General features: G+C 41.3%; 1 long non-coding RNA gene across 1 annotated transcript; it reads left to right on the top strand.

Annotated features, from left to right (window-relative positions):
* The first annotated feature begins 1107 nt into the window (after positions 1-1107).
* Positions 1108-13821, top strand: LOC135324598 (uncharacterized). Its single transcript, XR_010385917.1, has 3 exons — positions 1108-1261; positions 4980-5089; positions 13162-13821. It is a non-coding gene; the product is annotated as an uncharacterized LOC135324598 (long non-coding RNA).
* Positions 13822-14693: the final 872 nt, after the last annotated feature.

The raw sequence follows: 14693 nt of genomic DNA, 5'->3' as shown, positions 1-14693 counted from the left end.
TGCGCACCTCTCTTGTTCAGTCACTCATAATACTCAATACACCTCTGCCCCCAGGCTGCACCCAAAATCACAGGAGAATGCATGTCCACGAGCAGAGTCCTCTCATGCAGAAGCTGTGTGGAGCTAATATTAAATAGCTTAAATAGTCCTCACTCAGCCTTACTCTGCTGAGATGGAGGCACCAGACAGCTGAGGACTTGGAGTGGGAACCAGAAACCATCTCCAGCCCAGAGCTGATGAAGGGCTGTAAAGCTGTGAGAAGGCCATGAGGAGCTGTGTTTGGGAAGGCCGTGATAAGACACTCCTAGCTCAGGTCAGTGAATTAGTCTGCATGGCACACCCACCATTTAAAGCACGAGCACTACAAAATCTACCCGCCAGATGGAAGAAAATTGTGCCCTCATGGGCTTCTGTGTCTTTTTCTCTGATTCTACGTTATTTGCCTTTTTGTACTCTATTTTGTAAGCTATACGTGATTGCAAACCCAATGTGAAGAAACACAAGAGGATTTCTGAAGCAAAGAAATGTATCACAGGTTTACCAGGACAGGTAATTGTAAATGAGTGAGCAGCTGGCTACAGATTAGCTGAGCTATGTGAACTTAGCCTGCTTCTCACCTGGAGGTATATACCATACTGGTTAAAAACTGGCTAATATTGTTATCCATATGTGTGAGCTTTAGCTTTATCCTTCTTGTAATAGAGACATGGAATAAACAGAAGGAAAAAAGGAAAAAATGGAAGAAAACATTATCATTGTAATACAAATGCCCTGGTACTATATTTCTTCCATTTGTCATTAGATCTTGTTGTGTAAAACAGTATCTTCTCTTTTCCTTGTGCAACTGTAATAAATATAAAAGCATAACCCAAAGACCCCTTTCATCCAGATTTTCAAAGTCCTGGCAATCACCTTATCCCATTGTTTCTCTTTAGGATGGGGGTGGGAAGAGGAGGATTCTTCATTGTTCTCAGATGGACGTGCGAGGCTGAGAGTTAAATCCTGCAGTGGGAGTTAAGTTCAGTGAAAACTGAGGCTCTTATTTAAAAGTTATTTAAAAGTATGAGTTCTTGGCAGTTGTTCTGCTTTGAAAAACCTGGCCCTGAGAAATATTCACTAATTTCTATGCTCCTGTCATCCAGGAGGGGCTGTTGTGCATTCCCCTGCAGGAGGATTTGCTTGCACAGTTGACCATCCAATCTACTATTCACTACGATCAAGGAATACTGGACAAGCAAAGTGCTCATTTGATACAGTGCAGGTCTGGATTCTCACCTTTGCTTTTCGGTAACATGGTTCCTATTTAAGCTTCTGATTGCCTTGTCTAAAGTCAAATTCATCCCCACCTGCACAGTCAGCTCTCACACTCCTTCATGGCACAAAGGGAGAGGCTCACATGACTCTTAACTGGCTCTCATTTTTCTGACAAGGTTGTGCTGGATGCCAGGTTTCCAGCTTTCCCAGGCAAGCCAGTGCATAAAGCATCCTAAAATGAATGGAAACCTGAGGGTATGAATGCATGAGCTGGGCTAAGAATTTTCCCATAGTTTTTGTTCCCGGGAAACTCTTTCTGCTTTCTATGTGGGTATAGATCAAATACTTTATTTTGAAGTCAGACTTTAAGATGGTTCAGCTTTGTGAAGAATTAAGAAAGTAAACTAATTAAATGCAATAGAATTGAGTCAAATTGTAGAACTTGTTTCCTGGTTTGGCATTATTTAGGGAAGACCAGCAGTTTCTTGGGCTCTTCCTTAGATATTCACAAGGTTTTGTTGCTGTCCTAACTTTCACCTTCCACATTCTTTTGTCCCAGAGCTGGGTTTCTCACTATGTTATCTAGACCTAGGGTATTCAACCTTTATGTAAAAACTTATCTAATCAGCAAGATTAAGGGCAAGAACTAAAAGAACTGCCAAATCACACTGAAGTTTATTAACTTCACTGTTCTTTATTAAGCACAACACCATCCTGGATGCTGACCAAGTGGCCAAGAAGTAAATGATACTAATAGAAGGTAGATATGTTGTTAAAAAATAAAAATGTAAAATAAAAAATGTTCTTATTTCAAATATCTGCCTTTGATAAAGTAAATGGTGTCTTATGCATTATGTTCACGTCTCATTATATAGATCCTATTCTACAACTGTGTGCTTAGATATAGTCAAGCCCTATTTAGGATTATTGCACAGGCCATGTAGGATGGATCTGGGGCCAAATCTGAGTAACAGCTCTTTGTAGAGGTGGGGGGTCACACAAAAACTGGCATTTCTTTTGATATGGTCTGTAGACATAGGTCCTCAGTGAAACTCTGCCTTTTTACAGGATTTCTGAATATATCCCTGGAGGATTCTTGCTGGGGCCAGTTATCAGATACAGGTCTGAATCACTGAGCTTTCATGCCATTCTTAATGTATTTCCAAGCCTCCCCAAAACTTAAGGGAAGGGGGAAAAGATCAGAAACGTCTTTGAAAAGAGAATAGAAATGAAGGAATAAAATTCTGGTGTTGCAATTAATTGGCTTCTTTGTGAGGCAGGACAGAAACTAGGCCATTATGACTATTTACAAAATCAATTCACTGCCTGGGAATTTTTTTTATCCTGACTTAAATGTGTCTTGGCAAGCTGAGTTTGGTGTCATGTTATAACAGGCCAAACTGTGTGCTTGGATAGGACTATGTGACTGCCCTTTCAAGTCAGGGTGAGTTAAAGTTAAAATCCAAAATGAGAATTTGGTGCAAAGACTTTCTGGATCTATTTTTGCCTCTGTTTTTCCTGAGGTTATTTGTCATTTTCTAATTCCACCTTTGCCAGTCTTGCTCACACAGGAAACTCCCATGGAATTGCATAGGAAATAGTACAGAATATAGGATGCATACAACTTTTAATTTAAATAAATAAATTATATAGTTATTTTAATCTTGTATACTAGAGGGGGAATCAAATCAATTGCAAATGTATGTGTCCAGACAGGTGATAGCGTAATTTCTGTGGACCTCCACAGCTGTAAGCTCTGTTAGAGCCAATGGCATTTTCTCAAAATGATGATCAGATTTGATTGGTTTTTGTTCTTTATGGGACTTAGTTTGAATGTCTGTATTAGTCATACCCATTATTTGAAGGTAAGTTTTCTCACCTGTAAAAAAGAGAATAGAAACAAGACCTATCTTAATTAGTCCAGGTAATTAAACATCGAGATCAAGTCGTCTTGTTGACCAGTTCAAAGGCCATTGAATTAACAGAGAACACTTCCACTGATTTCAGATGTTGGATCTCTCCTTTCATTACTAGTATGTAATTTAACAAATGGGAAGCTATTAATTTCTTCTCTCCGGGATTTGAGTGATCCAGGCTTCAGGCAAATAGAACTTCGATCTCTAAAAGCTGCAAACTTTAAAACAATACATTATTAAGCAGCTCTGTTCCCTAATGAAGAAATCCATTTCTAATATGCTGTTGAAGTCAAATATACAGCACTGTTTCATCGAATAAAGACTTTATTCATGGTAGTTTCTGCACAGTTCTGCTAACAGAGTTGAAAAGGCAAATGTGGAAGGTGTACACATATTTGCACAACCTGATTGCTGTACAACACCTACCTACCACAGCAGTCATTCCATTTTTTTTCCTTTACAAAGATATTTGTACTTTACTAAAAAAATACACTGTGAAAAATAAATGGAACTTTGCATTTTTTCATAACTCTTCTGAGAAGCTTTGGAAAACTTTACAGCAGATGTACCTAGCCAACAATACTTTGCCAAATGAAGAACAAAAAAACTGACAAAAACTGACAAAAGTACAGCTAGAATGTATAAAAGAGGATAGAAAGGAGACTCAGAGAGATCGATCATATGTTTGCAAGACACTGCCTCAACCCATAAATTGTGCTGTTTCCAGATTCGTAAATTTTGGTTCAGTTTGCAGATTTTCAGTTTAACTGCGTTTTGACCAGTGACTGGAAACACCCTTTCCACCTTCTGCAGCAACTTTCCAGCTCTTTAACCGTGTTTTAAAATTTTTACCTCTATGTGGACACCCACACACATGCTCACATATGTGCACAGACCAGCATACACAGACTTGCACAGAATATGAGCATGTGTATTTGAAAGCAAAAAACCTGACATCATGGTACTGCCTAGCCTCTGTAGCCCACAGGTTTCATGCCAGGATACAGACTCAGAGGAAAAATGACACAATATTTTCTCAGAGGACATGTACAGGAACATTTACATCCATCATTTTGTGAATCCTGTTTTTCACTCTTTTTGTTTTCAGCCCTATTTCATTTTTTAAAGTTTTTTGTATGTTAAGACATAAGTGAAAACTACTCACAGAATGTCTAGAAGTGCTGCACTTGCAACTGGTACAGGTGGCAAAGTAGCATTGTTCCAAATATAAATTTCCCATCCATGAGTTTCCTGCCCTGCATTACTGGGGAAGTTAATCTTACCACCATTCAGATACAAAACAACTCAGATTTAAGGGCACATTGCTGTTCTCAAGGAGGCCTGCTTAGCTTCAGAGAAACACATTGCACAATAAAGGAGATGGATCAGCCAGATAACTTCCTTTTTAATTGGATTGGCATCTCACTTTGCAAGGGCCATCCTATTATGAGTAAATCAAATACAGCTAGTGGATTTAACTTGTACGCTGGCAATCACGCCCATTCTGAAAGGCATTTTTACAGTCTTTCAGTACAAGCTTATTTCTCAACCACATTTTTCTAGCACTGTTGGAGAACAACCAATATTTCATTCTGCACCAAGTTTTCTAATTAGTGAGGCTGCTGCTAGTAACACACCTGCAAAGACTCTCAAGCACAGAAAAGGCAGGCCTGCCATTCAGCACATTTTCCTTAGACTTGGTATGTGGCAATCCTTCAAGGCCATTTTAACTCCTGCAGAAGTGGGGAGGGGGAAGGGTGGGTCCATAGTTTTCCAGCTGCTGCTACCTAATTCTGTTGTTCCCTTCAGTTTAAGGAGCAACTGAACAGTCAAGCCACCAGAACTTCCTAATCTGTGTATCCTGAAACGAGTCGCTGTGCCTGCTCCAGATGTCTGCACTGATGCCCTGTTTCTCCCAGGTCATTCTGCATGCTTGTGTTAAGATTCGCAGACTTCCATTTATTGTAATTTCCTGTGCTTTAAGCACAGGTAATCTTAGTAGCTGAGCTGGTAAGGCCTTTAATTCCCTGAGGAGAACATTGCTTCAATACTCCCTGGTTTCCTTGTTTCTGGCTTTCCATGGGAACTTTCCCTTTTTTTCTCTCAGCCTTCTGTTCCTCTCTGATTACATTTTTGGTGCTTTAATGCCTATATCCAAACCTTACTATGGTTAAATGTTATAATTTTATCATGAGTTTGACATTATTTCTGTTTCTTTCCAATACCACAACTCTTGGTGTCATGGGATTACCACCTTTTATTTAAAACAAAGAATTACGGCTGCAGAGACAACTTGAAAATGGGATCCATAGAGCAAACAAAAATATTTGCTTCTTTATGAGTCAGTCTCCTAATTTTAGAGTCTTATTTCTGGCCTTTGAATGCTTTGTTTTGAAAAATCTCAAAAAAAACTGAAACAAAATATCAAAGATGTTTCAATATTTAGTTGCAGCATTTAAGATTGAAATAAGACTGAAATATTTGGTCCCGTAAACAAGGGATGCCTATATTTCAGGGAGGGCAACCAAATACTGTGAATAGTCTGAATTCAATGAAAAAAAAACCACAAAAAACAGAGAAAAGGATAATCTTTTTCTTATTAAGACTAAGAATTTCTGTACTATTCTGACCTTGGAAAAGGCCCTTCAGGTTAGAGCTGAAGCATGGCTAAACTGTTTTGAAGGCATAGAGCCTCAATGTGAAAGACAGTCAGGCCCAGTATATTTCAGTATCATGTTGTGGCTAAATTAAGAAGGCATAAAGACCTAAGAGCATTGTCCTGCATTACAGATAAGAGTTTTGGAAGTCAGTATGTGCTGGACAGTTTGAGCTCCTGGGCAGGCAGATACCTGAGTAACAACTGAATACCTTGATATAAAAAGAAAAAATACAAGGAAAAGAAAGTGAAACATTTTTTTCCCCTGGAGTATCATAAAGCAATCAGGTAGATACATGTCAAGCGATACAGAAGTTTTGCTACCATGGAGCTGAATAAGGGTGCCATGAGTCTTTGAGGGACAAAAGCTCTTGGGGCTGACAGATCCCCCATTAGGACTTCATGGTCATGAATCAGTGGGGTCTGAATAAAAGGAAGGTCTTTTCATTAAAGCATGGCAGAGAAACTCTGAAGAGAAGGCCACTGTTTCTTTTCTGTCTCCCAGTACAAGCAGCATGGCATTTCTAGGTGTCTAGTAAGTTAAAAGGGCTGGATAGGGTTTTATTTATTTATATATGAAGTGTGGGGAGGGAGTCTTTGCAGTAGAAAAGCCAGTTCTGGGACTGACTTTTCCTGATTCAGGTAGGCATTGGACCAGGATTACTATAATTAGCCATCCTCAAAACTCTCCAAACAGATATCCCTGTGTGGTACTCATTTCCATAAATATGCAGCCTGGGAAGTGTGCTCTCTACTGTACAGGGGCTGTAGAAGCAGCCCTGATTTATTCCCTAAGAAGAGGGAAACCTATCTGTAGACTCTTCAAGTCTTTGCTTTTTTATATTCCCAAAGATGATTTTAAATCATCTTGAACATTGTATCTCAAAGGCTTGACAAACCTGTAACTAAACTCATTCCTTCTGATAAAGGGTCTTCATGTGTAATATTAGCTAACTAACAACACACAGAGATCTCTTCTGAAGTTATAAATTGGGTTAATACCCAATTTAACTCTTTTTCTTTTTCTTTTTTCCTGTAGAAGTTGCTGTCTCCATCCACCCTGTTCTTAGCTTAGCCTACAGCTCTTTGTAGACAAAAAACATACCCATGATGGTGTAGATGTCATTCTCTCACGTTAAAGATGTTGTTGCATTCTTGATAAAACAAAGGCCTCTATCATTGCTCCTCAGATTCCTTGACAGCGTTTGTTATTTCTGGTCTCTTCTGAGAAAGTTCTACTTGGAGAAACCTACAGTTTATTCTCACCATATTTCCTCCTTTCCCCTGATAAACAGTAAAGCTCTCTAACCCATCCACACCTTATTGTTCATGTGCTGCTTACTCTATTCCTTTAAAAGCTGCTGCTAGGCAACAGGGAGGAAATTTTGCCTACTTGTCTCCTCCTGGCTGCTACATAAAAGTCAGGAGGACCCTCTGGAAGTGGGGAGTAGGTTACTCCACCCCTTAGAGCATAAATACCAGATCAGCCCTGGCTGGGCAGCTGCAAGAGTGCCAAGTGGAGCAGGGAAGAAAGGATGTAAGCCAGCAAGGAGCTTGTAGGAACAGTGAAGGCTGGAAAGATTGTAAATCTTCCTCCAAGAGAATGGACAAGACATTTTCTTACAAAAATAAAGGGGTTTTCTGAGAGATGCAATGGGACTCTGTGCAGTCCATGTAATTCCAGAAGCTCAAGACAGTTGGGGGACTAGGAAAACCCCTAAGGGCTCAGCCCATAAGGAACTAATAGTAGGAAGGAAATTTCTTTCTAAGCCTTTGTTTGAGATAAATTCTTTCTGCTTTTCTTGTTGCAGTTTAGTATTCTGAATTATTATAAAAAACAGTGTCAGCAATTGGGAGCCTTCATTGCCCCTTGCTCTGTCAATTTATTGGGCAGGTGGAGCAATTCTGAAGTCCTCTAGCTGAGTTGTGGTCACCATGCACTTAGTATCCACCAAATGGTACCATGCGCAACAAAGCATTTGGGTAACAGCCTTCTCAGTCCTCACTTGTTCTGTTGTGCTGTAAACCATTGCATCTGTAAACAGATGCAGACATCCACCTCACTGCCCAAATACCCTTTCTAAGCACTCTCTTTTAAGGTGGAAGTCAGAGTGTCATGAGTGTCATTTCAGCTGCCAGTTGCCTTGACAAGGCCACCACTGAATCTGCACGCAACATGCAGCCTGAAACTAACTGAGGTTTTTCTATTCCCTTTGCTCTTAAAGTCCTCATATCATTAAGCAAGAGCTTCCTGGAAGAGGTAATATGGAAGAAGAAAGAGGAGGTATACAACCTTCCCCACTATACTAAATGGCTTCCTCTTTGGAAGCTCTGCTCTATAAGTGTGTAAACTCTTGGGCCTGCAACAGTTCATTTCTTATGAAAGAATGCTTCGTTCATTTAAATTACCAGGCACTTCTTACAGGATAGCAGGTCCTACTTGTACTGTCACAGACTTTACATGGCTACCTGCACCACTCTTGGGATCAGCATAGTGCATGGCTAATATTTTCAGTTTCAAGTCCTTAAATGTCTGAAGGGTAAAGAGCATGATCATTAAAGAAAGAAACTAAGGGGAAAAAAGTGTTACCAGCTGTGGAATTGGAACTAGTAAATTCCCACTCTAACTTGAATAAATGGATGTTGTCAGATCACATTGGGAAAACATAATAGTTCTAACTCAAACTAATTAGCTCAAACTCTCCCCTATCTGCAGTTGATTTCCTAGAACACTTCAATGACACTGAACTAATGGTTTAAAGCCATTTAAAATTACACCCCCCCGAGCCTACTCAGAAATGCTAAAGCAAGAGCCCTGGATGGGCACTCTTTATAAAGATGAACTTTAGGCAGCCAGAACTTTACCATAGCCAGAACTTTAGCATAGCCAAATGGGCACTGCAGATATCCAGAGGATAATCACAGACACAGAAAGACAACACGTGAACAGTTGAGGTTGGAAGGGACCTCTGGAGATCATCTAGTCCAACCCCTCTGCTCAAGCAGGGTAACCTACAGCACATTGCCCAGGACTGTGTCCAGACAGCTTTTGAATATCTCTGGGGAGGGAGACTCCACAACTTCTCTGGGCAACCTGTTCCAGTGTTCAGTCACCTTCACAGTAAAGAAGTTTTTCCTCATGTTCGGATGGAACTTCTTGTGTTTCAGTTTGTGCCTGTTACCTCTCCTCCTACCGCTGGGCGCCACTGAAAAGAGTCTGGATGCATTCTTTCTACACCCTTCCTTCAGATACTTATACACATTGATAAGATTCCCCCCTCAACGTTCTGTTGTCCAGGCTGAACAGGCCCAGCTCTCTCAGCCTTTCCTCCTAAGAGAGATGCTCCAGTCCTTTCACCATCTTGCGTCCCTTCACTGGACTCACTCAAGCAGGTCCATGTGTTTCATGTCCTGCAGAGCCCATCACTGTACACAGCACTCCATGTGTGGCCTCATCAGGACTGAGGAGAGGGGAAGGATCACCTCCTTCAACCTGCTGGCAATGCTCTTCCTCATGCAGAACAGGGTGCTATTGGCCTTCTTGGCCACAAGAGCACATTGCTGGCTCATGGTCAACTTGTTGTCCACCGGGACTCCCAGGTCCTTCCCTGCAAAGTTTTTCTCCAGCTGGTCGGTCCCCCGCATGTACTGATGGATGGTGTTATTTCTCCCCAGGTGCAGGACTTTGCACTTCCCTTTGCTGAACTTCATGAGGGTCTTCTCTGCCCATCTCTCCAGCATGTTGAAGTCCCTCTGAATGGGAGTGCAATCCTCTGAAGTATCAGTCAAGCCTCCCAGTTATGTGTTGTCATAGAACTTGCTGAGGGTGCATTTGGTCCTGTCATTCAGGTTATTAATGAAGATGTTGAACAGTATTGGCCCCTGTATCAACCCTGGGGGAATACTACTAGTTATTGGCCTCCAGCTACACTTCATGCTGCTGATCACAACCCTCTGAACCCACCAGTTCAGCTGATTTCAATTCACTTTACTGACTGCTTACGGAGCCCATGCTTCATCAGCTTATCTGTGAGGTTGTTATGGGAAACTGTGTAAAAAGCCTTACTAAAGTCAAGGTAAACTATATCTGCTGCTCTCCCCTCATCCACCAAGCCAGTCATCTCATCACAGAAGGCTATCAGGTTGGTCAGGCATGATTTCTCCTTTGTAAATCCATGCTGATTACTCCCAATAGCCTCCTCGTCCTTCATGCATCTGAAAATAGTAGCCAGTATTAGTTGCTCTGTCATCTTCCCAGAGATCGAGATGAGTCTGACTGGCCTGGAGTTCCTGAGATCATCTTTCCTTCCATGTTGTTAAGATAACAGTGACACTTGCTCTGCTCTAGTCTTTAGGAACCTCTCCTAATTACCATGGCCTTTCAAAGATATTTGAGAGTGGCTTTGCAATGACATTGGCCAGCTCCTTCAGCACTTGTGGGTGCATCCCATCAGAGCCCACGGACTTGTGTATGTCCAGTTTGTTCAAGTGTTCCCTAGTCTGATCCTCCCCCACCAAGAGAAAGTCTTCCTTTCTCCAGACATTATTCCTTGTCTCCAGGGCCTGGGATTCTTGATAGCCAGTCTTATCAGTAGACTTGAGGCTAAGAAAGTATTCAGTACCTACACCTTTTCAGTTTCCTTTGTCACTAGGGCCCCTGATGCATTTAATAATACATTTTCCATGGCCTTCTTTTTGCTGCTGCTGTATTTGTAGAAGCCCTTCTTCTTGCCCTTAATGTCCCTCATAAGGCTCAAACCTAGGTGGGCTTTAGCTCTCCTAACCACATCCTTACGTTCTCAGACAGTATTTCTTTATTTCTCCTGGGTCACCTTTCTCTGCTTCCACCTCTTGTATACTTCCTTTTTAAGTCTGAGTTTAGTCAGGAGCTCCTTGTTGATCCATAAAGGCCTCCTACTTCCCTTGCTTGATTTCCTTTTGGTTGGGATAGACAATTCCCGAGTTGGAGGAGGTGATCCTTAAATATCAGCCAGCTCCCTTGGACTCCTCTTCCCTCCAGGGCTATATCTCATGGGATTCTTCCAAGCAGGTCCCTGAACAGGCTGAAGTCTGACCTCCTGAAGTGCAGCTCTGTGATCCCTCTTTTTGCCCTGCTCCACCCTCACAGGATCCTGAACTCTACCATCTCATGGCTGCTCCAGCTAAGACTGCCCCCAGCTTTTACGTTTCCAACCAATTCTTCCTTGTTTGCAAGTATGAGGTCCAGTATAGCACCTCACTGCATCAGTTCATTGATCTCCTGAGTTAGGAAGCTTATACATTGGTCTGGTATTCTGGAATGTGGAGTTGAATGCCAGGCTATAGCCATTGCTTCCCAATGCATACATCACTTCAGCTGTGCGTGCTGTTTCTGTTCCTTTTTCCACTGCTTAGGCTGGAAACTCCTTTCGGTAGGGACTTGCTTCAGACCCCACCAACATATTCTTGCTTTGAGCCTTCTAATAAGGATACCAAACAGTCCTTTCCAAACATTTCTGTGAATAATAAGACATTTGCAAACAGTGAGCAAAATGGGACATTGACACAGAAAAGAGAACAGCTGCTTGGAGTCCGGATGAATGTTTCAATAGCTCTTCATTTTTTCAAACATTCAACCCATTTGAGTTCTCAGCAAGCACAGCGATTTCCTCCTGCGTGAATAACAAAATGTGTCAGAAGTCTCCTCTCTTGGCACTGAAGCAGGAAAACATCCATGCACAGCTCGCTATGTCAAAACTGCAATTGTTTATAATCATATTGCTCTATTTGAATTCTGTGCCTTGGTAAAAGTGTCTCTAGTCAGGCTGGAACTCTCTGATAAACAGACAAAAAACAGTCAGACCACAGAGGGAATAGATTCTGCATATGGGACATATTCTCCAAAGCAGACTGAAGATGAACATGACTGGAATGAGAATTACGTCAACTATCAATAAATAAATAAATCTTCAGAAAGTGTCCTTATGTTTCTCTTCTTGTTAACAGATGTCAGCCTTACTTGCTGGTTCCTCTGCTTGTGATTTAAATGCCAAATTTGTCTGTGTTTTCTTTTCAGTGCTCTCTCTTATAATATGTTGCTAGACTTACAACTAGAAATGGCCTTTGAAAGCAGCATCCAGGTATTTAGTCAACTAACATGTGAGGATGTTTCAGTGGGAGCACCATGGATAAATCCATGTTTTCACAGTAAAAATGCAAAGTGCTTAATCCTCAGCAAGTGTAAATGAGTATATTAATCCTGCAGACAACTGAGTTACACTGATTTATGCTTGCTAGGATCTGGACAGTGGTACCTCCTGAGTCTGCAGCCCCTCCCACATCATCTGGTCATTCTTCTAATGTTTTCAATGCATTCAGCAGAAGTAAGATGCCCCTCATTAGCACTGATACAATTAGATTTATATTATTATAAATAGCAGTTGTTAATCATAAGGGACTGCTGGTTGGGGATGTGAACTTAATCCTGTATCTAGATGCTAGAAAGCAAGGTAGTTCATATTTATGAGCTTATGGGCTGTATTCTGGAAAGCCAAGAGCCTGAAATTGACAGAGGGTCATGACAAACACACCAGTTCAAGGAATTCCCAAAGCTGTTGCCAAGAGGGCAAGTACAACTGTATTCTAGTTGTGGTTCCAGCCATATCCGTCAGGACCTTCTTTGAATCCCTGTATGAATAGTGACTGATGTTCAGTTCAATGTCGCTTCACAAGGGGCACAAATAGGGTAGAAAGGTTTTGGAGAAGAGCTGCAAGAACAGTTTCTGTCTTAACATGAAAGACAGAAAGAGCTCAGTTCCTACTGTTTTTTGAACAAAAAAAATTTGTTTTTCAGAAAAGAATTTTTTTTTTTGCTTTTTAAATAAAAATTTGCTGGTGCAGGTAGAAAGGGCAGAAGTTTCTTATAACAGACAGGTATTACATCTAATGGGGAAAACTTACTGAGACCCAGTGGTGAGGTGCTGTAGTGAAACTAGTTCACAGAACACATAAGGTGCACATCTGCAAGTATTTTGGACAACTTCAATAGTGATGTGGTGGACATTCTGCCCCTTGCAGTTTTAGTGATGGCTAGGTATCGCCCTACAGCTCCTGGTAATGAGAGTAAGAGCGGATAGCAAGTGCCTTGCTCTTACAAGATATATTTCCTCCACAAAACTCAGGCCCTTCTCATGGGAGGCCAATGACAGACTGACGCACAGAAAGGTGATTTACCCCAAGTCAGTTAGCAAACCAATATTACCATGATATCTAAAGTGATGACAGCAGAGATAAGCAAAGGGTGTAAATCTCTACTTTTTCCTCTTTCTCTTATTCCTTTGTTTTATTTCTTTCTAGGTGTCAGTAGAACAGAACTGAAATGCTTTCTCAGTTTTTCAAGACAGAGGACAATATTATGTTCTTGGTGACATTGAATACTATTCAAAGAACAGAAGATACTTGATTGTATGAAGTCCTGAGACCTTGACATAGCAAGATCCCATTATCAGTGAGGGTGCCTCTGCTATGGACCATGACCCTATCTACAAACACAGAACAAGAAGTGGTTCCTACTCCAGTGATTTTAAAACTGAAGCATAAGACAAGATATGAAAGAAAGACAAAGGAATGCAAAGAAACAATAAGAAACAATAGAGGCACCAGCTGTTTGACAACTGTCAGGCTAAGCAGCTAAGTTGTCACCATGGCCCAGCTGGCATTAGGAATCAAACTCCTTGCAGGGAGAAGAAGATTTGTTTCATCTAATGCTTCTATACTGAGTGACTTTTCCACTGGCAAAAGCAAGTGGGAAACTGGAGTCTTCATGTGGCCATGCCGCCAATGCTGGATGGGACAAAGATTGTACACTGAGCTCTTAATGTTAAAGACAGAGAAGTTTTCTCTATCTGTGTTGATTTTGAAGAAGAGATGTATTATAGCAAGAAGAGTCAGTCTGTGTCCTTGAGAGGCTTGCTATGAAAGAGAATGCACCTCACTTTTGTAAAAGCAGATATTTCCTTCAATAAATACATAAATAACTCTTCCAGTCAACTGCACTCAAGTATCATGTTAAATTTGAAAGTGTTTTTTCCCTCCGTCTTTACCTTCCCTTTCCTTTCCTTCCCTTCCCTTCCCGTCCCGTCCCGTCCCATCCCATCCCTTTCCTTTTCCCTTACCCTTTCCCTTTCCCTTTCCCTTTTCCCTCTTTCCCTTTCCCTTTCCCCTCATGCAGCTAGAAAGCTTATAGAGCCTAACATTTTGGGAAAAAAAAAAAAACAAGAAGTGACTAAAAACATAAGTTCTGATGGTAGTGTCCCAGCAAGTAAGGTTATACTGACCTGCTCCACTCTTCTGGTGATGACTCTAGCTAGAAGAATCTCCTATTTGTTTTTTCTTTTCCCTTTCTGAAACATTGTTCAGACACCAAAGAAAAACACATGGCAGCAGAAGTTGTAGTGGAGAGCAGGAGATACAAGGGAGATCTGAGGAGGCCCTCCACTCTTACAGTTTGGAGAACAGTCCATGCTGGGCTAGATTCTTGATCAGATAACTTCAGTGGGGTTAGGTCAGCTTATGCCAGCTGGACCAGGATTGCTGTGTTTTTGGACAGCACAGTCCACCGAAGCTACTGCCTGAAATGTTTCAAGCACTGAATCTGACCAGGGACTCAGAGTAGAGTCCTGATTCCCATATGCAAACTGTGCAGCTCAGACCCATCTCTTACTTATGGCCTTTCAAACAAACCACAGCTTAAAGAAAGGCAGGAGAAAAAAATTCCCACTACCATGTAAAATAACTGAAAAGCAAACAGAAGAGTGAGGTGAAAGGGTGGTATCCCGTGATGAAATCTTCCTCAGAAAAAAGACAGGGATAGATGGAAAAGGGGGGAT

This window comes from Dromaius novaehollandiae, chromosome Z (assembly GCF_036370855.1).
Source record: "Dromaius novaehollandiae isolate bDroNov1 chromosome Z, bDroNov1.hap1, whole genome shotgun sequence".
NCBI lineage: Eukaryota > Metazoa > Chordata > Aves > Casuariiformes > Dromaiidae > Dromaius > Dromaius novaehollandiae.
Note: the sequence above shows the minus strand (reverse complement) of the source record. Positions and strands in the feature narration are given on the sequence as shown.